This window comes from Mesocricetus auratus, unplaced genomic scaffold, assembly GCF_017639785.1.
Source record: "Mesocricetus auratus isolate SY011 unplaced genomic scaffold, BCM_Maur_2.0 Super-Scaffold_100010, whole genome shotgun sequence".
Classification (NCBI taxonomy): Eukaryota; Metazoa; Chordata; class Mammalia; order Rodentia; family Cricetidae; genus Mesocricetus; species Mesocricetus auratus.
Window position 1 is genome coordinate 74,348,697 of NW_024429194.1, and position 24,351 is coordinate 74,373,047.

At 39.9% G+C, this 24,351-nt stretch overlaps 1 long non-coding RNA gene across 4 annotated transcripts in view; it reads left to right on the forward strand.

The window, feature by feature from the left end:
• The window catches only part of LOC121142907, a 28,008-nt gene extending 13,481 nt beyond the window's left edge, over window positions 1–14,527 (forward strand). For 2 of the 4 annotated variants that reach the window (XR_005880049.1, XR_005880046.1), the window contains exons 4-6: window positions 956–1,134; window positions 1,539–1,695; window positions 14,214–14,527. This is a non-coding gene — a long non-coding RNA (uncharacterized LOC121142907). Of the gene's footprint in view, window positions 1–955; window positions 1,135–1,538; window positions 1,696–1,951; window positions 4,362–14,213 lie in introns of those variants that run through there. The other 2 variants (XR_005880047.1, XR_005880048.1) reach the window with 2 other exon arrangements.
• Window positions 14,528–24,351: the final 9,824 nt, after the last annotated feature.

Genomic DNA, 24,351 nt, shown 5'->3' on the forward strand with positions numbered 1-24,351 from the left:
TACTGAAAAACAGAACTTGTTTAAGAATAGTGCAGGATGGAGGCGAACACTCATGTTCCTTCCATACAAGTTTGGAGATGAAATCTTGCTATCAAATCAAGAGTCACTTTCCCATATATCTCTCCAGTCTGCACCTTGCTTCACCTGGATTCAATGACTGTTACTATTTCATAATAATCACTTCTTTGATTCTTAATTGTTGTCTTTTAAAAAATATCTATGGGCATATTTCTTTTCCTGAACTTTAAATAAATCAACATACCTAATAGTTTTGTATTTAATTTTTTTACTTAACTTTATGGTTATACATTGTGCTCATGCTTGTGTATACCTGAAGCGCATTTGTTTTCATTGCTAAATAATACTTTGGTGGAGACACGCTGTGTTTTTAAAATATATTTTTGTTGTCTTTGAGACGTTCATATGTGTACAATGTATTTTTATTGTAACTACACTCTTACTGCTCCCCTTAACTCCTCTTATATCCACACCCCACCTCCCCAACCCTGCCCAACTTCATGTCTTTTTATTATTATTATATATAAAACCCACAGAGTCTAATTTATGCTGCCCATATACTCATGGGTGTGGTGGAATCATCCATTGGAGCATGGTTGACTCCTACTGGCCACACCCTTAAGAGAATTGGCTTTCCAGCCCCCAGAAGCCATCAGCTGCCATCAGTTCCTCAGCTAGGAGGGAACTTGTGAAGTCCTCTCCTATCCTTGCTGGGATGATGACTGGCTTACTCTTATGAAGGTCTTGTACAGGCAACCACAACTGCTGTTCATTAAGTGCATCAATCCTGTCATGTCCAGAAGATGCTGTTTTGCTCCAGTCCTTCCTGCCCCTTCTTCCTCCATGGTCGTTGAGCCTTAAGGGAACAATGTGTGGTATAGATGTCCCACTTGGGGCTGAGCACTCCACAGACATTTATTCTCTCTGCTTTAACCAGTTATGAGTTGCTGAATCAACCACTATCCACTACATGAAGAAACTTCTCTGGTGAGAACTGAGAGAGGCATTAATACATGGATATAGAGATGCAAATTTAGAGGACACTGAAAACTAATGGTAATGCGTTCACCCATGAGGCCTGTGAGCTGCCCAGCCATGAATTATTGACCAGATAAGGTACTAGCCATACATACTATAGAGTGGGTCTTTTTTTCTTCTTTTCTTCTTTTACCTTTTGGTTTCTCTGTGTAACAGTAACAGTCCTGGCTGTCCTGGAACTCACTTTGCAGACCAGGCTGGCCTTGAACTCACTGAGATCTGCCTGCCTCTGCCTCCCAATGCTGGGATTAAAGGCATGCGCTGCCGCCACCACCACCCAGCTAGAGTGGGTCTTAAATCCCATCAGGAAGCAGCTGGTAATCTTGATAACATTAATGTCATTATCGCACCCATGGGCAAATTTTGCTACACTGTATATCATGTTTTTTACTTTCGTTTTGATTTGTTGGGGTTTTTAATTTTTTTAAAGATTTGACTAGGTTTCTCTGTCTTTAGAAATCACTTGTTCATTCTCCTCACAGGGTAAGGAAGATAAAAGACACAGTAGAATCACGGAGAAGCCCATTAAACACATTGCTGGCCTTAACACTCTGCAGAGGCATTCTTGAAGCAGCAGAGCATTTACACCTCCTGGGAGAAAGTAATTGATGAGCCCACTCTCTGCAAGCCATGCTTCCGGTAAGCCGGTCACCACAGCTGTGTGACAGGTGCAGCCTCTTTAAACAGTGGCTAAGAGCCTTCCTGCCTTTGCCCACTTCTCAGTGGGTGGTCCTGAGACACAAACCAGCAAAGGCTTGTGCCTTCACCACTCTACTCATTAGAAATGCCCCCCAGTGAGAGCACTGACCCTCCCCCCACCCCACCCCCAGTGAGAGCCTGTGGCCCCACTGATCTCCTCATTACCAATTACTCATTAGGAATGACTTCTTTTCAGAATCAATGTGGCCAGAACAATTGCTATTTTGCAACATCGGTGAGTTCCTCCTTGGGCAAGTGTGAGAGTAAACTGAAATCCAAGAATTTCTGTCATGTAACAGTCGTCAAACTCTGGAAGTTGCAATCTAGTATCAAAAGTATAAATCATCTTGACTAGAAGAGTTAAATCCTTGATTATCATAAAAGGCAAACACGGGAACAGATTTCCAAATGCACTTGTTATGTAAGGGGGATTTAAGATAGACTTATATAATAATCGTAATTTCTAACCAATAAATACCTCTAGTACACAGCTGTCTCCTCCTCCATAGTTCCCACCCTACTTGGATTAGAAAAGTCTCCAGGAGTCACTGGCTGTGACCAATCAGTGGCACTGGATTTGGTTCAGTAATGAAACTAGCAACTCCAGCTACAAACAGGTGGTCAGGGGGAAAGCTCTCCAAAGGCATGTTACAGTGTGGAATAAGAGAATGCAGTTACTGTAAATAATGGAGTGATATTAAATTTAGAGAAAATTAATTGCAGGTCAAATAGACAATTCAACCTGGCTAAACTGTTATTTTTGCATGTTTCCATCCTTTCCTGTGATTAAATTTCCTATAACTATGAAAAGAAGGTATTTCATAAGATTAATAGTATAAATGGAAATTTAAATTCAAAGGCTAAGTTTTGTTGGTCTGGTGATATAGGATGAAAAAGAAAAGGTCATTTCTCAACCTTAGCAGAGTCTAAAGGAGGCTCAGACCTGGTCAAGCTTTCAACCATGATGGTTGAGGAAGCTGCTGCTGCTGCTGCATGCATGTCATTAATGGAAGGTAAGACGAGCTTTCAAGGAACCCCAAGGATTGCATACTCACCCACAAGGGCCATCAGGAAGAATTCACCAAGTTGCCAAAATCTTGCACAACTGCCAAGCCCATCCATTCTTCTTAGGTTGGATCTGACAGCATGAAATCTGTTGTCAAATCAGCAATGCCTCATTTTTTTGAGAACCACCACAAACAGATGACACTGCTAGGCTGATGACAACACAGGGGGAAGGAATGTGGAGCCCTCTGTAAGACAGATGGATGAGAGAAAGCCTATTGGTGGTCTGTTGTAAAACAAATGCCTTCTTTTGCCTTCCAAAAACTGGGGGGAGGTGTGTATTAAAGCATATAAAATAAACGCTTTTAATTTCTAGTAAAATAGCCTTAAATGTTTTACGTTTAGGTATCTGACACATCTTCCAATCCAAGCTTCAGTTTCATTGAGATACATGAGGACCGTTTTCACTAAGCTGGTCAGTTCCTCCTGCAAAGGGCAGACAGATCCACCTCAGCAGTTAATGGCTAAACTGTTGTTTCCAGAATAGGAAACAGTGTAACCAGAAGAGAATGATGTGATGTGATGCTCCTGCATGGAAGTGTTTGCTTGTGAACCGGGATGCTTGGCTAGAAAACTATCCTCTTTGTTAATGGCCACATTTGGAGAGCATTAAATGAGAACTTGTGCAACCGGACTGCTGATGTGGGACGTGGGATGTGAATATGTTTTTACAGGCATTGGCTAATAAAGAAGTTGACTTGGCCAATAGCCAGGTAGAATAGAGCCAAGTGGGAAATCCAAGCAGAGATGACAGGGAGAAGAAGGGTGGAGTAAGGAAGACACCAGCAGCCACTGAGAAAGCAAGACACATAGAAAACGAGGTAACGCCTTGGCCACACGTCAATATACAGATTAATAGAAATGGGTTCATTTAAATGTAGGAGCTAGCCATTGGCCAAACAGTTACAATAAATATTAAGCCTCTGAGTGATTATTTTATAAGTGGCTGCAGGACTGACGGGCACCGCACAGGGAAACCTCCAGCTACACAGAATGCTGTTTCAACTTGATCAATTTTTTTTCTCACCTCAATATTGTTAATGACCAGGGGAAATGATAGTGGTATATTCAAAACTTGATTTTACCATAAAGAAAGGTCACAGGAATTCTACATATTTATTAATAAATATATATGCATGCAAATACTGTAAACTGACATTCATATATTAGAGTGAGCTATTCAAAACATCCCAACTAATGATCATATACTGTGTTAGCTTGGGATCAAATGATCCTTTTTATGTCAAGACTGCAGCAAAATAAGTTACAGTTTCTGACTGTCTATAATAAAATACTCATCAAAGTGATATTCAAGGTAACATATAATAGCAGATATCATTGGTCTATTTTTCTGTTTATTTTCTCTTAAAAATACATATTAAAAGCAGCCAAGCTTATTCCAGAAGAGTAAATACTTTAAATTATTGAAGACCAATTCAGATCAAGAAAAAAAGCATATAAACATAGTAAGTATACCTTCATAACTTACAAAGGTAAACTTGGTCTTGTTTTAAAATTTGTCTGACTCATGTATTTCATATGTGTATATGTTTGTGTGTCCACACATCTGTGATAGCAATGATATGTATGCTGTATACATTCAATTTAGTGGTTGAAAATTTTTTATTGAAATCTGTTCTTTTTCACTCTGAGTAGAAACTTTCGACTATTGAAATATTTAACTGAAGGGGTCATCCATCTGGCCTTTGGGTGGAAACAGTGTTAAATCTAACTCACAAACCCATTCCAATTAGTTACTCTGCTCTTAGAGGTAGTCAGCCAACTAAAGTAGCTTAAAAGGATAAAGATTTATATTGGTTGTGGTTGCAAAGGGTTCATTCCATATGAGAAGGGCATGAAGGAACAGAACATTCATGGTGGCCAGGATGTATTTATAAACCAATCCCAGTTCCCTCTCCCTTCCATCCTCCCATGGCCCCCACCAACCCTCCATCCTACCCCCCATCCACTCCCCAAGAAGAGTGAGGCCTTCCATGGGGGATCATTAAAGTCTGTCACATTATTTGGGGCAGGGCCTAGGCCCTCCCTTGTGTATCTATGAGAGAGTATCCCTCCACAGGGAATGGTCTCCCAAGTCCATTTGTGCACTAGGGATAAATACTGGTTCCACTGTTAGAGGACCCATAGAGTATCCAGGCCTCCTAACTGGCACCCACATTCAGAGGGCTTTCTTCAGTCCAATGCTGTTTCTCTAGCTTTACAACCAGGGTCCCTGTGCTTTCACTAGGACAGGTCAGCTGGTCCTCTAGGATTCTCCAGCAAGGTCTTGACTCCTTTACTCATCTCTCCTCCCTCTCTACAACTGGATTCCAGGAGCTCTGCTCAGTGTTTAGCTGTGGGTGTCTGCTTTTGCTTCCATCAACTACTAGATGAAGGCTCTAGGATGGCAGTTAAGGTAGTTATCAATCTCATTATAGGGGAATGGCATCAAAGGTGACCTCTCCACTACTGCCTAGATTCTTAGTTGGGGTCATCTTTGTAGATTTCTGAACATTTCCCCAATGCCAGATTTCTCTTTAAACCTATAGTGACTCCCTCTGTTAAGGTATCTTTTCTTGCTCTCCTCTATTCCTCCCCTGACTCAGTCTTCTGGATCCCTCTTGTTCCCTTCCCCCTTCCTCTTCTCTTTTTCCTATCCTCCCACCCCATGTTCCCAATTTGCTCAGGAGTGCTTGTCCATTTCTTCTTCTTCAAGGGACCATGAATGTCTCTCTTAGGGTCTTCCTTGTTTCCTAGTTTCTCAGGTGGTATGGATTGTATTCTAGTAGTCCTTTGCTCTATGTCTAATATCCATCGATGAGTGAGTACATACATGTTTGTCTTTCTGTGAATGGGTTACCTCACTCAGAATGGTTTCTTCCAATTCCATCCATTTGCCTGTGAATTTCAAGATTTCATTGTTTTTTTTCCCCCTCTGAGAAATACTCCATTGTATAAATGTACCGCATTTTCTCCATCCATTCTTCGGTTGAGGGGCATATAGGTTGCTTCCAGGTTCTGGCTATTACAAACAATGCTGCTATGAGCATAGTTGAACAGATGTCCTTGTTATATGAATTTGCAACCTTTGGGTGTATGTCCAAGAGTGGAATTCCTGGATCTTGAGGTACACTGATTCCCATTTTCCTGAGAAACCACCATACTGATTTTCAAAGTGGCCATACAAGTTTGCACTCCCACCAGCAATGGAGGACTATTTCCTTTTCTCCACATTCTCTCCAGCATAGATTGTCATTGGTGTTTTGGATTTTAGCCATTCTGGTTGGTATGAGATGGCATCTCAGAGTTGTTTTGATTTGCATTTCCCTGATGGCTAAGGATGTTGAGCACTTTCTTAAGTGTCTTTCAGCCTCTGTTGACAATTCTCTATTTAGTTCTATACCCCACTTTTAATTGGGGTGTTTGGTGTTTTGGTGACTAGCTTCTTGAGGTCTTTGTATATTTTGGAAATCAGTCCTCTGTCAGATATGGGGTTGGTGAAGATCTTTTCCTGTTGCGTCTGCCACGAAGCCTGTGTCGGAGAACGTGCGGAGGGTGTCGGGGATTGACAACACAGAGACTCGTTCAACGATGTAAAGCAAACTTTAAGCAGGCCCCAAAAAGGTTCAAGAAAACTTCCTAAGAAAGGCTCCCTCCAGAAAAGCTTCTGCTCTCTCCTCTACCCTGGCTGGTTCTGCTCTGACACCAAAAACTGATCTGGGCGTGTCAGAAGAGGCGGTTAGTCTTTAGACAAGGTAGAGGTCAGGGTGGTTTCCGTGGACAGGCCTTTTCCAGGAACTTATTGCCCTGGGCATTGTATTGTTTTTAGTAAACATGTTTTTAGTAAACATTGTCTTACAGCTGCCTACTCCCAGGCGGAAGGGGAAGTGGGTCTCTGCTCAAGGTCTGGTGTTCCCACATTTTCCCATTCTGTGGGCTACCATTTTGTCTTGTTGACTGTGTCCTTTGTCTTGAAGAAGCTACTCAGTCTCAGGAAGTCCCATTTATTAATTGTTGATCTCAGTGCCTGTGCTACTGGTATTATGTTTAGGAAGTTGACTCCTATACCAATTCTTTCAAGGGTACCTCCCACTTTCTCTTCTAAGAGGTTCAGTATGGTTGGATTTATGTTGAGGTCTTTGATTCATTTGGACTTAAGTTTTGTGCATAGTGATAGACATAGATCTTCTACATGTCAGCATCCAGTTATGCCAGTACCATTTGTTGAAGATGCTTTCTTTTTCCATTGTATAATATTAGCTTCTTTGTCAAAAATCAGGTGTTCATAGGTGTGTGGGTTGATATCAAGGTGCTCAATTCTATTCCATTGGTCTACCTGTCTATTTTTGTGCCAATACTAAGCTGTTTACAGGACTACACCTCTATAATAGAATTTGAAGTCTGGGATGGGGATGCCTCTGGAAATTACTTTATTGTACAGGGTTGTTTTGGCTATCCAGGGTTTACTGTTTTTCCATATAAAGTTGAGTTTTGTTCTTTCAAGGTCTGTGAAGAATTGTGCCGGTATTTTTGATGGGGATTGCATTGAATCTGTAGATTGCTTTTGACAAGATTGCCATTTTTATTATGTTGATCCTACCTATCCAAAAGCAAGGGAGATCTTTCCATTTTCTGGTATATTCTTTAATTTCTTTCTTCCAAGACTCAAAGTTCTTACAATACAGGTCTTTCACTTGTTTGGTTAGTGTAGAGAGATGCTTTTTTCTTGTCTGCCGCTTTGGTTTTTTCTCCACCAGTCGCCTGGGCTCTGCCGCATTGTAGTCCTCAAATAACACACAAGATGCTGTATTAATTATGAAGCTGTTGGCCTTGCTTGTTTCTTACTGGCTAGCTCTGACTTAGGTAGTTATCTCATAATTGTTAAGCTAAGTATTTTCTCTTACCAGAGAAGTTTCCAGGCTTCGTGTCCCTATGGCGGTTATATCTTGACTTCCATTGTTTCTCCTACCCAGAATCCTCCTGGACTCCTAGTCCCACCTATGTTGCTTCCCTATTGGCCAACAGTGCTTTATTGACATATACACAGGACTTCCCTAACATCTCCTCTTTTCTGTCTAAACAAAAAGAAAGGTCTTAACTTTAACAAAGTCAAATTATATATAACAGAACAGTTATCAAGTAAGAACAGTTAAAATATTTTGTCTATCAACATTTAGCTAGATTTAAAGAAAATATCATCCATCTCATCCTTGTGAGTCCAAAGTTGTTCTATATGTAGCTTATCTTTTATCATAACTAAGGAAAACTATAATTATAGCTATCTGTCTTCAACTCCATCAAAGACCACAGAAGGATAATATATAAACACTAGGATTGACAGAGACATCTTGCTGCCTGGACAGTCACCTGAAGTTCCTCTGTAACGTTGGGGCATCCATCTTCATCCCATAGGCCACAGTGCATCTGGAAGGTTTCTCAGCAAAGCAGGAAGTCTCAAACTGTCCATTTGCATTGGCAGTCTGTCATTCAATTTTCTGTGTCCTGCAGAAAGTTTCAAAGACTCTTCCATGAAGCAGGAACCCTGTATAACTGTTTGAGTTCAGCAGTCACTTTCCTGTGGGTCCTGCATGTCCAGTTTATACAGCAACAGTCAAGCAGTCTAGGCAAGAGCAGTTTCTTGCCCAAATGGCTAATCTTGCCATGTTGAAAGCAAACTCCATAACGAGTTTCTTCGATGCCCATCTTCCTCTCAGACGTAATTGGTGCTACCAGGAGCAGACATTTCCCATTGTCAAGAAAAACTATAAACCATTGTAAATGCCATTTTCTGAAGGTCTTTGAAAGGTTTTAAGACTATCTATCTCAAATACATCTCTATATATTTAGAAAACCTAACTTACCTAACTATAAGTTCTATTATAAGTAACTATCTATAGTCTGTATTCAATTATGCATTACATTTTAAAAGATCAGTATAAGCACAATGTTGGGGAAGTCCTGTGTATATGTCAATAAAGCACTGCTGGCCAATAGGGAATCAAGATAGGTGGGACTAGGAGTCCAGGAGGACTCTGGGAAGGAGAAACACAGAGAGTCAAGATGTAATGCCATGGGGTAGAAAGCCCAGAAAGTTCTCTGGTAAGAGAAATACTTAGATTAACAATTATGGGGTAATTACTTAAGTCAGAGCTAGCCAATAAGAAACAAGCAAGGCCAACAGCTTCATAATTAATATAGCCTCCTGTGTGTTTATTTGGGACTGATGCGGCTCTAGAACCAGGCTGGCAGGAAGGCTTCTCTCAAGGAAAAGGTTTCCCTTTACAGCACAATACTTAATCAAGAGGAGAAATACACATATCACAAAAATTGACCTTGAATTTGTATCAATAAATGAAAAACCATACCAATACAAAGTACTCATTTCCATACCATAATCCCCCTTTTCCTTTAAAAAGAGATTGGTTATGATCATTAACCAATTCTAAGTAACCCCATTCAAATGAAAACAAAGATTTTTAAACAATATGGGGATTTGGACGTCACTCATTCCAAACTGCTTCGTGCTGGAAGTGGGCACAGTTCATATTATGGGGATCATGACAAAACTCAGAAACCTGTATAAGTCCTTATTTTCAGGGTCTGTACGACTGCATCATCTTAGATGTTTCAATTGTTGGAACACCTGGCCCACTGTTTCCGGGGATCTTGGTTCATCAAACCACAGAAGCCTGGAAGGAATCCTCAGCTTTTCATTTTCTGTAGAAACATAAACAAAAACTCTTTTCCAAAGTAACATATACTTATTCTTAAATTTTGAAGTCAAGGCATTTTCAAAAGATACAAGTTGAATTAATTCAGCAGCATTTATAATCAAGTGTACTTTAGCAATTGTTCCTTCCTGAGCAATCAAAAAACTGAAAAGCACAATAGCATACAGTATCTAGACTTTTTCATCTTTACATGGCTTATTTATTCATCTATTATTATTACTCTATGTCTTTTATTTTTATTTCTTTATTTATTTCTCTGGGACAGGGTTTCTCTGGAAATCTGTCTGCGTCTGCCTCTGCAGCAAATCCTACCGGCGTGCTCCACCACAGCCGGCTTCTCTATTTACCATTATGACGTTTCTTTTTCTCTCTCAATCTTACGTATATTTTTAACACACTGTAAACCTTTAGAGGTTTTTCTTCATCCAAGTCTGACTTAACTGTAAATCTTTATGTTTTTCTGGTCATGTGTCTTATCTGTTAAAACTGCGGCTGTTTAAACTGCAGTTTTTCCAAGATGTCGGTCATAAGCATGATTCCAGCTCACTGTCTTAGTCTATGCTGACATCCAGCAAAAGCTGCCGGCTTACAGATGTGGTCACTGCCACTTCCAGCTGTACGTACACACCTTTCAATTGTTAGCAGAGGCTCTTAAAAGAACCTTGCTGGGTTGTTTTTTTTTTTTATGCTGAGTCAGGAAGACTCCTTTAAGCAAGCCACGAATCTCTGCCTGTTGCTAGCAAAACAGAGCTTTTGTTCTTCTACATGGAAATTCAATCCCACTTCTGACACCATTTATAGAGAGAGGCTTTTTTCTTGTCTGCCACTTTGTTTTTTCCTCACCTGGGCTCTGCCATGTTGTAGTGGTCAGCGTTACTCCCAAGATATTTTATGTTGTTTATGGCTATTGTGAAGGATGATGTTTCTCTGATTTCTTTCTCAGCCCATTTATCACTTGTATATAGTCAGGCTACTGACTTTTTTGAGTTAATCTTGTATCCTGCCACTTTGCTGAAGGAGTTTATCAGCTGGTAGATTTCCCTGATAGAGTTTTTCAGATCACTTATGTAAACTATCATGTCATCTGTAAACAGTGAAAGTTTGACATTATTTCAGTTTCTAGCTCATTTATGGTTAGTGCTCCAGGTGGAATGCTGGGACTGCAAAAGGAGGCCCATGTTCTGCCCTTCCAAAGGAAGCAAGTACTTTATGTGTAATCCATAAAGTTTACATTTCCAAGACTGTAAAAATGCTGTGGGGAAGAGAAAACCCTGCCTATCCCCATTTTTTGAAAGTAGAAGTGGATTTCAATAAAAATTTATTTATGAGCATAATTTTTAACTACATGTAAATTCTTGAGCTTTTTGTTTTGTTTTGTTTTTTAAGACAAGGTTTCAGTGTTTAGCCCTGGCTGTTCCAGAACTCAGTCTGTAGACCAGGCTGGCCTTCCAAATGCTGGATTAAAGTTGTGTGTCACCATTACCCAGCAATTACATGCGAATTTCCAATCATGATATAGTATTCTTCTTTAGATCATTTTAACCATTTAAAAACATAAAAGTAAGCTGGGTAATGGTAATGCACACCATTAGTCCAAGAACTCAGGAGGCAAAGGCAGGTGGATCTCTATGAGTTCAAGGCCTGCCTGATCTACAACGTTCCAGAGCAGCCAAGACAACACAGAGAAACCCTTTCTCAAAAAAACAAAAGAAAAAGTATCAACTATGAGTCACACAAAAATAAGCAAAGAGCCTCAAGAGTATATATTATAAAATATATTATATATTATAAAACAGCTATTACTTTCATGATGCTATCTATGATACAATATTGTACATTTTTTCCATTATTGACTGAATACTTTTTTATGAAGTTAGTTCTTTGACAATTTCATGCATGTGTATAAGTCGTTCTGGTTACTCTTTCCCTCTACCCTCCCTTCTCTCCTTCTGGCCACTATCAACCCCCTTCCTCCATACCCATCTTTGAACCAGATCCATGACTTTTGCATACCTACCTTGTACCAGATTTATGACTTCTGGTTTGGTTCTGTAGCCTATTTAATGTCACCAGGGCCACCTGAGTCGAGACTATCCTTTGGAGCCTGATAGAAGACACCAGTGGATATACAATCGTACTCAATGACTCCACATTTCCCTGAATACATCCTTAGTAAATAGCTCAGCACTGAGGTTCCCTCCAGATCTAGTGCAGTCACCTGCAGTTGTTGCAAGTTCACCATGGCAATGACTGTGCTCTAATCAGAGAATGGAGTTTTGCAGACCTTTCCTCTATCTTTCTTCCACAATGCTCCCTGAACCTTAGAGGCAATGGAATACATGAATTATGTAGAGTTGAGCACTCAGTTGTTACTTATTCCCAGCACATTGTGCAGCCATTAGTCTCTACATTCATTACACTTCACTAGATAGAGGTTTCCCTGATTAAAGCTGAGGGTAATTGTTTGAAGGAGTAGTGTACATATTCAGAAGACAGTTTGACTCTATGTCAATTTATCTAAACAAGATTAAGACCCCACCTGGGGCATATAAAATGTTCATTTTCCATTAGCTAATGATAATGTCAACCATCTTAAGTGTTTATCACCTATTTATATTTCTTCTTTTAAGTATTTATGATTCAGATTTATAGTTCACTTTGCATTGGCATGTTTATTTTTTCTGTTTTGTGTTTTGACTTCTTGGTGTGTTCTATATAATCATCTTCTTTTGGATGAACAGCTCCTGAAGATATTGTCTTGGTTATTTTCTTCACTATACAGAAGTGTTTTAATTTCATGAAGACTCATTTGTCATTTGTTGGTCTTATTTTTTGACCAAGCCCTATTTAGGAAGTCCTTACCTATGATACATGTTGAAGTATATTATGTACCTTCTCTTCTAGCAGTTTTAGAATGTCAGGTTTTATAGGAAGGTCTTTGATTGAGTTGCAGTTAGTTTTAATGTAGGTGAAGAGGCAAGGCTCAGATATTATTCTACATGATTCTTCTCTCTCTCAAGCTTATGAGCTGGGACTCAAACCCCAGATTCTCTGCAAGTGCTCTTAACTGCTGAGCCATCTTTCCAGCACTGGGAAAGTTATTTTGAGCATAATTTTCAAGTTCTTCACTTCCTTGAAAATATTCATTGTTTGCTCAAACCTCAGCCCTTAAAATAGATTAATTAGAGGGCAAAGTTGAAGCCATTGAGACAAGTCCTATAATTACAGATTTGTTTTTTTTTGTTGTTTGTTTGTTTGTTTGTTTGTTTTGGTTTTTCGAGACAGGGTTTCTCTGTGGCTTTGGAGGCTGTCCTGGAACTCGCTTGGTAGTCCAGGCTGGTCTCGAACTCACAGAGATCCGCCTGCCTCTGCCTCCCGAGTGCTGGGATTAAAGGTGTGCGCCACCAACGCCCGGCTGTTTTTTTTTTTTTTTAATACTGTAAAGTAACAGTTGTTAGAAGAGCATGGTGGCTTACACTTGTGGTTTCAACACTCATGGGGATGAGGCAGAAGGATTGGTGTCCATTTTATGCCAGTTCCCATCCGGAAACTTTTTCTCAATAAAATTCCTGCCCTTAAATGTCAGTTTTTAAATAAAAACAGACATTTTGATATGGAGCTCTGGATAGCAGAGCCATAAAGATAAAAGTGGTATGTTGTCATGGAAACTTGCATGTTAATATACCTGAAAGCCCAGGCAGCTAAGCTTCCAACTAAGGGCATAAAGATTTAGGCATCTTGTTCATGGTGAGCTCAGTAGAATAATAACTAGTAGAACCCATAGCTAAGCTTTTATTTGAAGGCTTACTCATTATGGTGGAGCAACTACTGCTTGTCCAGGCTGGACCGATCAAAATGGAAGGCAGCACAGTAGGAGAAATGAAAAGAGAAGAAAAGAGCTATTATGGTGGTGGCAAAGCGAAGGTTCTGTGTACTTTAGATTAAATAAATGATGTGATTATATCACATTTACCAAAAGGATTAAGACCGAGAGCGTTCAGCAAAAACCAAAGCGTACAATTATTTTAATTACATTTGAGATGAGAAGAAACAAAGACTAACAACATTCTTCCTTTCAACTTCATTATTAAGACATAAAATAAGTAATTAGAGGCATTCTCATATGCATCACCCGACTCCTCTACATAGTCTGTGCTTTAGAAAACTACCCTTTCAGTTCTGAATTTTCCCATAGCCCTTTAGTAAGAAGAATGTCAAAAAAAAATCACATAACTAACCTGTCTTCTGTTTTTGAAAGTGTGACAAAAGCATTTGTGACTGGTATAACAACTCAAAATTTATTTCCCACACTTATAGAGGAAGGAAAGTATAAGACCAAGATTCAGCTTCTGGTGTGGGCATTCTTATGTCATAACATGATGAAGTCCTCACCTGTTAGAAGAGCCAAGAAAAGGAGTGGGAGGCTCTCAAATGCACTGCAAGAAAGAAATGCACCCTTTTGTAATGAACCTGTCCCCCTACAATGAGAACATGAAGACAGAGCCACTGGCCCAAACATTTAACAAAGAAAGGCTCCTTCTAAAGTTGTCACAATGACACATTCATGTCTAATTTCAGCATGAAATTTGGAAGGGACAAAAATAAAATCCACAACAAGGTACATTGTGAGTTTTTGTTTGTTTGTTTCTTTGTTTTGTGCAGACTGTAAGACTCCAACAGGAGCTCATGCCTTTAATCTCAGCACTCCGGAGGCAGAGGCAGACAGATATCTGTGAGTTCAAGGTCAGCCTGGTCTACAAAGCAAATTCTAGGACAACTAGGACTGTTACACAGAGAAACCCTGCCTGGAAAAACAAACAAACAAACAACAACAGAAAAAACCCTCCAACAGGTTAGAGGAAACCACACACATTTGTAAATGCTAAACTTACAAAATAATGTCCAGAGTTTGTTGTTGTTTTGTTTTTGTTTTTGCTTTATGTGCCACAGAATAAACCATCACTCTGCAAACTCAAGCAATCCAGGAAGTCACTCTTCTAGGAACTGAGTTAGTTACGAGATCACCAACTCCATTTTACTCTCTTTCTCTTGAATATTTGTAGGAGGGCTCTCACTAACAGGACAATTATATTTAACTTCAATCATGAAATAATATTTCATGATTATTTACCAAGAATCTACTTTTTTTCTTAATTTGGAAGATCATTTTCGTGGCCTGTCATTTGTTTACTTCATCTAAGCTATATGATCCCAAAGAATCCAACAGAGTTTAGAGTTGTACTTATCACATGAAGATATACTCTGACACAATGGTTTCCTCAATTATACTATCAAGAGAGCTAATCCAGAGGTCAAGAACATGGTTGGCACCAACAAAATTAAGATACTCAAATTATGGTGTATTGAGTCATACGGTGTGGAGCCAGGGAAGAGAAAGGGAGCAGTTTGCCACAGTTAAACCACGTTGTAGGAGGAGTACCACATGGCTTGAATCCCTTGTGCAAAACGCTCATACCCCTCCCCTGCTTGGCTGCATTAGGATTCTTGGCTCTTTATGTGGTTTTGAACACCAGAGTTGGGCTGGTGAGATGGTTCAGTGGGCAAAAGCACTTGCTACCAAGTGTGACAGCCTGAGTTCAATGAAATGAGAACTGCCTCCTGTAAGTTGTCCTCTGACTTTCACATGGTGTTCACGTGTGTGAACCCCCACCCCTACCCAAATTAACGTGTGTGTGTGTGTGTGTGTGTGTGTGTATACTTAAAAAAAAAAAAAAGAAGAAAATCAGAGTTAAGAAACTCACACATATTCCCAGACACAACTCAGCAGAGCAGGCTAGTCAACCTAATGAGCCACTATAGCTTTTATCTGTGTTTCTTGGACTGAGAGCACGTGGGACACCAACAGAGTCACAGTGTGTCACCACAGTCCATGGCTGTCATGACTATGAATTAGTCTTGAAATCTCTCTTTCTGTTTGTAAATAACGCTATGTCACTACACTTTCTATTAAATCCATCTTTTTTGGTAGGGCCGAGAGATTATGCATTTACTCTTGCTATTTCCATATATGCATGCTTCTTATTGATTCATTGTTTATATCTTTACATCCTCTAAGCATCCATCACCTTCAAATCACAGACTAATAGTTTGCTTATTGTTTATGTCCTTCATTTTCCAGAATTTTACCCACACTATTTATTTTATCTTTTCTAACATAATATAATTTTAAAACGATTTATATATTACACTCTTGAAAGAAATGATCATGAACCTTATAAGACTGAAACTCAATAAAAAATCTTAACAGTCCACCATAAACTGCAACTTCATTTTGGAATTTTACCTATCGCAACCTGGACTCAAAGCCAACAGTAGATACAAGTACAGATTACAAGTATGATCTTTGAACTTGCATAACTCCAAGCAGAAGGAGAACAAGCCATTATTATCACAGAGAACCGTGTCACAACACGCAGCAGTGTAACAGAGGAGGGGATGGCATCTTTCGGAGACTAGCATAATCACAGGAGCCACTGAGGTTGGAACTGACCAGTAAAGGTTTACAAGATGCTGGGTTGAGAAGGGCACAGCATGCAGTCCAAGCCACGCGGGAAAGGTGTAGAGAAAGAAAAGCACATTGGCTGAGGAGGGCAGGGGCAAGTCTGGACTAGCCGGAATACAGTCTTCCTAGGGACTGGGAGATTAATAAGGTAAGGTAATGCATATGGAAGATGTAAAGAGTGGCATAGACCTTTTCTTAAGATGTTGGACTTTAGTGAGTGACGATAAAGGAAACTTAAGTTAGGGCATGACATAATCAGATTTGTCTTCCCAGATATCATCACCCAGTTTGGGTTAGATGGCTTAGATTCTGATCTTGGTTTCTACCTCAAGGCTTTGAGAAACTGTGGTTTGCTGCCAGCATTCCCAGTTCTGTCCAACCAGCACCCATGACCCAACATCAGCATCTTACAACTCTTAGCCAACACTCCTCCTTTGAGCACACAGAGAGAAGTACACGCTGTACTTTCCAGTTGCAGTCGAAGATGAGGTTCCCACCTATCTGCTCATGCATATCTCAACCGTCACTCTTTTTAGTGCAGTTCTAGCTATGCCAACTTAAATTGAAAAAATGCAAAGCATTGGAATGTATTCAGTTCAACTTTCTCTTTCTATACTACAATGGTTTCCCCCAAAGAAGCTTGAAGTGTTTTATATTATTTAGTTCTTTGTTTTGTGTAACTATACACAGTTCCCTACATTTTCATTTGAAAGTCTCATTGCCATATACCTCTAGTTAATTAATTTTCACATGAAAATTCTTTTTAAAAGAAAAGAGAGCACAGAATTTCTAAGCAGTCCAAAATGTCACTGTTAACCATGCAAAGGCAAATGATTATTTTTCAAGAGCAACCAAAAAAGTACAAACACCTGGCTGACGATTCAGTTACAGGGTTGCAGTGTGGTTTGGAGTGACAAACAAGGAAGGAATCCACAGCTCTGCTGATGGCTTACATTGATGGGAAGCAAGGAATCCATAACTCTGTCAATGGCTCATACTGACGGATGGCAACCAAGGAATCCATAGCTCTGTCCATGGCTTACCCTGAAATGCCTGGCTGCAGCTGCCCTCCTGCTGGCCTCTGAAAAGGCCCTCCTTAATCTCCTGCCTGAACACACTGAAAAACTCTTCTTTTGTTGTGAATGGTATGAATTCAGGTGTCACTCAAGGTTAGGAAACACCCCCTTTTCCCGGAGCCTGGGAAACTTCATGGCTCCTGGAATGAATAAAAGTGGTCTCTCCAAGAACAAAGGCTCAAATGTCTGTTGTCTGTCAAGTCCTCAGGAAGCAACTGAACAAGGAGTTAAACTTCAGAATGCTTGAAATTCAGTAAGAAATGTATAGATGCTTTTGTCTTTAAACTCCAGTTTGTTTTGGTTTTGTTAGAGGTAGGAAGCAAAGCAATTTTGATGTCGAGTTTTAAGTTGAAAATGTTTAGACAACCTTAGATGGAAAAGTGCAAAATCAGAATATGGACTGGGAGTATGCACATAATTAAGTCTAGAGCATTGTGGGTAATTACAATTAAATTAGTTCAAAAAGCCACCCATAATGCCAGACTCTTTATAATTCAAAGGGCAGAAAGGATGTTGGGAGAATGACAAAGAAAGATGTTGCCAGAATTTAAAAGGAAAAAAAATAACTGCAACACAAATGCATCAATTTCAGATGATCAGTGTATGCCATGTGAGTGGGATGTTATGAGTGGGGGTACCTAAAGAGAGAAGAAGACATCGGATCCCCTGGAGCTAGAGTTACAGGTGTTTGTGAGCCATCAAACGTGGGTACAGGAAAGGTACTCAGGTTCTTTGCAAGAGGCTGAAATGCTCTTAAGTGCTGAGCCATCTCTACAGCCCTCTCTGACTATTATGGGCATTAAGGGATTGCCTTTGTATGTGACTCGGTGCTTCTAGACTTTCAAAATACCAAATTTGTTCTGTGTTTTTAGCATTTTAAATATATGATGTGATATATTTCTACTCCTGCCTAGTTGGTGTTCTAGGAGCTTCTTATACCTGGATGGAGGCTCTTTTTCTGTACATTTTGGAAATTTCAAGTCATGCTTTTATTGGAAATAGTTTCTACACCTTTAGTATGATGTTAGTCTCCTTCATCTTTGCCCATAATTTCTAGATTTAGTCTTTCCATGGCGTCCAGAGATCATAGATTCTTCATTTATTTCATTTAAAAATCACCCATGTTCCTAACTAAATGTGACATTTTCCTCACTACTTTTTCACTCGCTCATATTATTTCCTAGTAAGAATTCCCACTGTGATTTTAATTATATTGATTGTATTTTTTTTATCTTCAGTATTTCACATTGTTTGTTTGTTTGTTTGTTGTCGTTTTAGTTTTTTGTTTGTTTGTTTGTTTGGTTGGCTGGTTTTGGTTTTTCAAGACAGGGTTTCTCTATGCAGCACTGCCTGTCCTAGAACTCACTCTGTAGACCAGGCTGGCCTTGAATGCACAGAGATTCATCTGCCTCTGCCTTCCAAGTGCTGGGACTAAAGGCGTGTGCCACCACACCCAACTTCACCCTAGTTTTTATTCAGTATTTGTTTTCTCATTTTCTACCATTGTGTTCCTTATTTTGTTTAGCTTTTCTTTCATATTCTTACTCATATCTCCGACTAGACTTATAGTCATTCTTTCAAATTATCTGTCTGGAATTTTCATCTGTCTTTCTCATCTGGGGTCAATAATTTGCGATTGGCAAATTTTGGAGGAGATGAGTGTTCTTGGTTTTTCATGCTATTTATATTTTTTTGCTTTGATACCTGAGCGTCAGGAATATGACACTGTTTTGTTGTTGTTGTTTCTGACCACACTCTAGATTCCTGGCTATCTAGTCTCTGGTTCTTGGTCACCCAAGCAATATCAAGTATGGTTTCATCTCATGGAGTGGACCTTAAGTCATATCAGATTTGGTTACTTCCATAAGCTTTGTGCCACCATTGTCCTAGCATGCATTGCAGTCAGGACACTATTGTAGATCAAAGGGTTTGTGGCTGGGTTGGTGTTTCTCTTTGGGTAGTGTACAGAGTACCTTCCTATACTAAAGTCACTAGAACATAGGATGATGTAGCTATATAGACATATATATATATATATATATTTCAGTTCTCTTGTAGCTTTGGCTAAGTACTCTACAGAATAGGTATGGAGAAAATGGAAAACTTTGTCATGCTCCTGCTTTTAGTGGAATTGCTTTGAGTTTCTCTAATTTGATGTTGGCTATAGGTTTGCTGCAAACTGCATTTATTATACTGAGGTATGTTCCTTGTATCCGCAGTCTTACCAGAACTTTTATCTTGAAGGGGTGTTGGATTTTGTCATAAGTCTTTTCTGTATCTAATGAGATGATTGTGTGGGGTGTGTGTGTGTGTGTGTGTGTGTGTGTGTGTGTTTCAGTTGTTTATATGGTGGATTATGTTTATTGATTTTTGTGTGCTGAACCATCCCTGCATCTCTGAGATGAAGTCTACTTGATCATGGTAAATGATCTTTTTGATGTGTTCCTAGATTCAATTTGTGAGTATTTTATTGAAAAGTAGTGCATCTCTATTTTTAAGGGAAAATGGTTCGTAATTCTCTTTCTTTGTTGGATCTTTATGTGGTTTGGGTATCAGGGTAATTGTGGTCTAGTAAAAAGGATATTTCAAGGTTCCTTCTGTTTCTTTTTTGTGAGCTAATTTGAGGAGTATTAGCATTAACTCTTCTTTGAAAGTCTGGTAGAATACTGCACTAAATCCGTCTAGCCCTGGGCTTTTTTGGGTTAGGAAAGTTTAATGACTGCTTCCATTTCACTAGGGATTATAGGTCTATGTAAATTGCTTATCTGACCTTCTTTTAACTTTGACAAGTGGTACCTATTGAGAAAATTATTCTCAATTCATTTCTTTTAGTTTTCCCAATGTAGTACAGTTTTTTAAAGTTTTAAAAGTATATATAAAGTATCTCTAAAAACTTACAATTATGGAGGGAAAAATCTTTTTTTCAAGACAGAGTTTCTCTATGAAGCCTGGCTGGGGAAAATTCTTTAAAAAGTAAAAAGACTCTGGGAGATAGATGGTGGCGCACGTCTTTAGTCCACAGCATTCTAGAGGCAGAGGCAGGCAGATCTCTGTGAGTTCAAATCCAGTCTGCTCTATAGAACTAGTTCCAGGACAGCCAGAGCTACACAGAGAAACCCTGTCTCAAAAAAACAAAAAGAAATCCAGTAAAATGACACACATAAAGGACAGGTGAAAAAATTGATGTCTGTAAATGTGATTTACCTGGTAAATTGTGAGCAATTGTACAGGGCAGACCATAGGAACTGGCCACCTGTGATCATCTCTGGCTCTATTGTGATATCTCTGGTTTAGGAGATGACATTCCTTGTTGGATATGCTTTTATTCATTTTCTATGTAGTACTGTTATACGGAAAAGTTCAAAATCATTAATTATTGTTTTCATTATTTTCATAATATAATTTTTATGATTTCATAGTTTTACTTATTAATTCAAGATTCAACATACAATGTAGTGACTATTTCCTGTTAAGTTTGTCTCTTATCTGTGCCACACGTCTATGCTGTTTTGTATTCAGAGAAACCCACTGAACTTGCACTCTTACATGTCACAGACTTGGGAGAAGCAATAGTGCTGACGGAGCAGCCCTATCATCAGGAAGTGTATTCTGTACTATGCTCAAAATCATTTTGAACAAGTCTTCAGTACAACGGAGCTTTAATTTGTTAAAAGCTACCATATTTCTTTGGGTAAGAGGAATGTCTTCTTTTGCTTTGTTTTTCCATCTGTTTTTGTTTTTGTTTTTTTAACAGTTCTGGTCACCCTGGAATTCTCTGTGTAGACTGGACTGACCTCGATTTCAGAGATCCACCTGCGTCTGCTCCCCACGCCATGGGATTAAAGGCATGCACTACCACACCCAGCTAGGGTAGGAGGAATGTCAAAGCAGACAAATGACACATTTTTTCTTTTCCTTGGAGGGATACTTTGTACATGCTGAGGAAGTACACTACCCATGAGCTACAGCTACAACCACTAATAACACATTTTTTTTTCTTTTTTGGTTTTTTGAGACAGGGTTTCTCTGTATTGTTTTGGAGGCTGTCCTGGAACTCTCTCTGTAGACCAGGCTGGCCTCGAACGCACAGAGATCCACCTGCCTCTGCATCCCTAGTGCTGGGATTAAAGGCGTGTACCACCAACGCCCTGCCAATAACACATTTTAAAACTGAAGTTTCTCTAGAAAAGAAACTACGGTGGAGACAGGTGGGCAAAGAATGGTGTTGGAGTCGGATGTGGTAGCCCAGGTTTATAATCCCAGCACTCAGGAGGCAAAGGTAGGCAGATCTCAGTTCAAGGCCAGACTGGTCTACAGAGCAAGTTCCAGGATAGCCCGGGCAGTTACATAGAGAAACCCTGTCTTGAAAAACGAAACAAAACAACAACAACAAAAAAGGCGTGGATGGGGGGGTGGAGGGGAAGTCCTGTGTGGATGTCTGTGACCTGTGTCACCTTAGGAGGCCTTAGAAACCACTTGAGGTGAAATCAGAGGGCTATGTTGAGCCGCCTGCCCTTCACTGGCCCTGGGAAAGCTCCCTACTAAAGCAAGAGAGCTGGCCCCTGCACTCTGGAGAAATGGCCCTTACCACACATCACAGGCCAGGGTGAACCAACCCTGAGGGCATGCATGTAGGAGAGCTAACTCCACCCCCTGGCCCTAGGCAGGTGACCCCAGGGGCCTAAACTGGCCAGTTTAGCTACAACAAAAGCCCACAGCAGGTCTTGGGTCCTCCCACCCTAGGACCTGCTGGAGTTGGTGAAGGGACTGGTCCTGTGGAATGGATACCTGTAAGATCTCCAGGACTCGCAGCAACCACAAGAACTAAGAAATCAGAGACCTTGAACCAGACCAGTGACTCATTGCAATGACCATTTGTCAGTAAAGCTGATGGGACAAAGGGATATACTATGTGGCACACCAAAGCCTCCAATGCCACCAGGAAGAAATGAAGAGGTGTTGGAAAGAAGGAGGAAGAAAGAGAACTTTCTGTTGTGGTTTTTGTTTTGGGGTTTTTTGTTTGTTTTTGTTTGCGTGATTGCTTACTTTGTTTTGTTTTGTGTGTGGGTGTGGGTGTGGCAAGGATGAGGGAGTGATATGAGGGGACCAGGGAGTGAGCAGAATGGGGGTGCATGATGTGAAACTCCCAAAGAATCAATAAAGAAGTTAAATTAAAAAATGTTCGGTCAGCAGTAGAAAGGAAATTATGGGATGGACATTTATATGAGGGAACAGGGGTGAGGGAGAAAGGAGGGAAATCAACAAAATTCAGATTTTATTAGAAAATGCCACAAGAAAAACTGAGATTCTGAATGCTAATTTAAAAAATTAAAGCAAACAAACAACAAAAGATTCAATTTTCTATCATATACAGTCCCTAAGAATTCAGTTTTCAACTTTTCTCATAAGACCTTATTTTCCATGCAAATTATAGTTTTGCGATTTCAACACACCTTAATCCCCCCAAAAATAAAAAAAGATACAGTACAACATGTTTTTTTGTTTGTTTTATGTGTATAGATGATTTATATACATCTATGTCTATGCACTACATGTATGTCTGGTGCTTCTGGAGGCCAGAAGAGGGCATCAGATTCCCTTGAAGCTAGAGTTACAGACAGTTGTGAGCCACTATGTGTGTGTTGGGAAATGAACCCTAGTCCTCTGGAAGGGCAGTGACTGCTCTTAACCATTAAGTCATCTCTCCAGGCCCACAACAAGGTATTTCTAATATGCATATAAATATACACACATATATAAAACACATATTTATGGAGGAAGAGAGACAAGACACAATAACATTTATTACTGTGCCTAAATTACAATTCAATCTTCAGGGGTGTAGTTGCACAGGAAAAGACATAAAACAGTATGTATGGGGTTTGGTACCATGTGCCATTGTGAGTTTCCAATCCAATACACCTCACTTCACACACTTGGTCCTTCTCTAGGCAGACACTAAATTTGTGCTGCCAACTCCATGCATCCCCAAGACCTTAGGACAATTTCTAACGAGAGAGGGGCATTCAACTCAAATCAGCAACTCACCTAACCAGGAAGTTATCTGAGGTCCACTTAGCCTTGTCTGTTTATGCCCTTAACTCTCCTCTTCCAGTAAGGATCCTAGACTCACACCATCAATTCCATGAACACCCATTGGCTAAGGAAACTTTCTGGCACCTTCCAGAGACTTCTAAAGAATGGCTATTCATATCTTCTAATTCTACAGACCTCTGCTTCCTCCCCTGGAAGCTTGATCTGAGCCCTGACTATTCCTGATACCCCAATTAACATAAAATTGCCCAAAGACTGAGCTTTAAGTGCCATACAACTGGTCAATCAATTAGCTATAGGTTGAAATAATAGACAAAAGAGCTCTGAACACTCACTCAAAACCGAAAGACAAAATTTCCATACCAAGAAACACATACCAATGACCTGACTCCATGGTCCTATGTTCTCTTGCAAATATACAAACCTCATGAAGTAAAACAAGTTTTTACCAAAAATGAGTCCTCCCATAGCAGTTTGTTGTGCCCAAATTCTGAACCCCCAAATCACCAAGAGATCCATTATGATGAAAAACAAAGAGTCTTTTATTGTTACTTAACCAGTTAAGTGTATTAACTCGGGCCCTCCATCATGACGAAGGATGGTGTGAGAAGAACCTTGGGGAACCACAAGGTCAGGCAGGGAATTTATTGCATAGGGTAAGGTATCTGACCTCCGAGTTACTAGGAGGAGGGGCAAGGTCAGGCAAGCACATGTTGCTGAGTCATTTCCGCAGAATGTCATGGCTGCTAAAGGGGGGGGGGACACATGGACACACTGGTACAACAGGTTAAAGTGGAATAATGGAAAAAGAGTTGTTAAAATGGGATGGAGGGACAGAGGAATAAGTATGGGGAGGGAGAAATAATACTAAAGACCTTTCAACAAATTCTTATGAAAACCTACTACAGTAGAAGCATGTGTGCATGCATGTGCACATAAATACACACACACACAGTTAAATTGGAGTTATTCCATAACAGGGCAACAATATCCCCCAGCAGACACCAAAAACTAATAAGTTTAAAAGTCCAATGAGTGCTAGGAACAGGTTACTTCTTTGGGAGTTGTTGACCACAGAGCTCTCATAGTTTATTGCACTGCTCTTACCATCCAGAAATTAACAGTAAGACTCTCTTGTCTTGTTGAA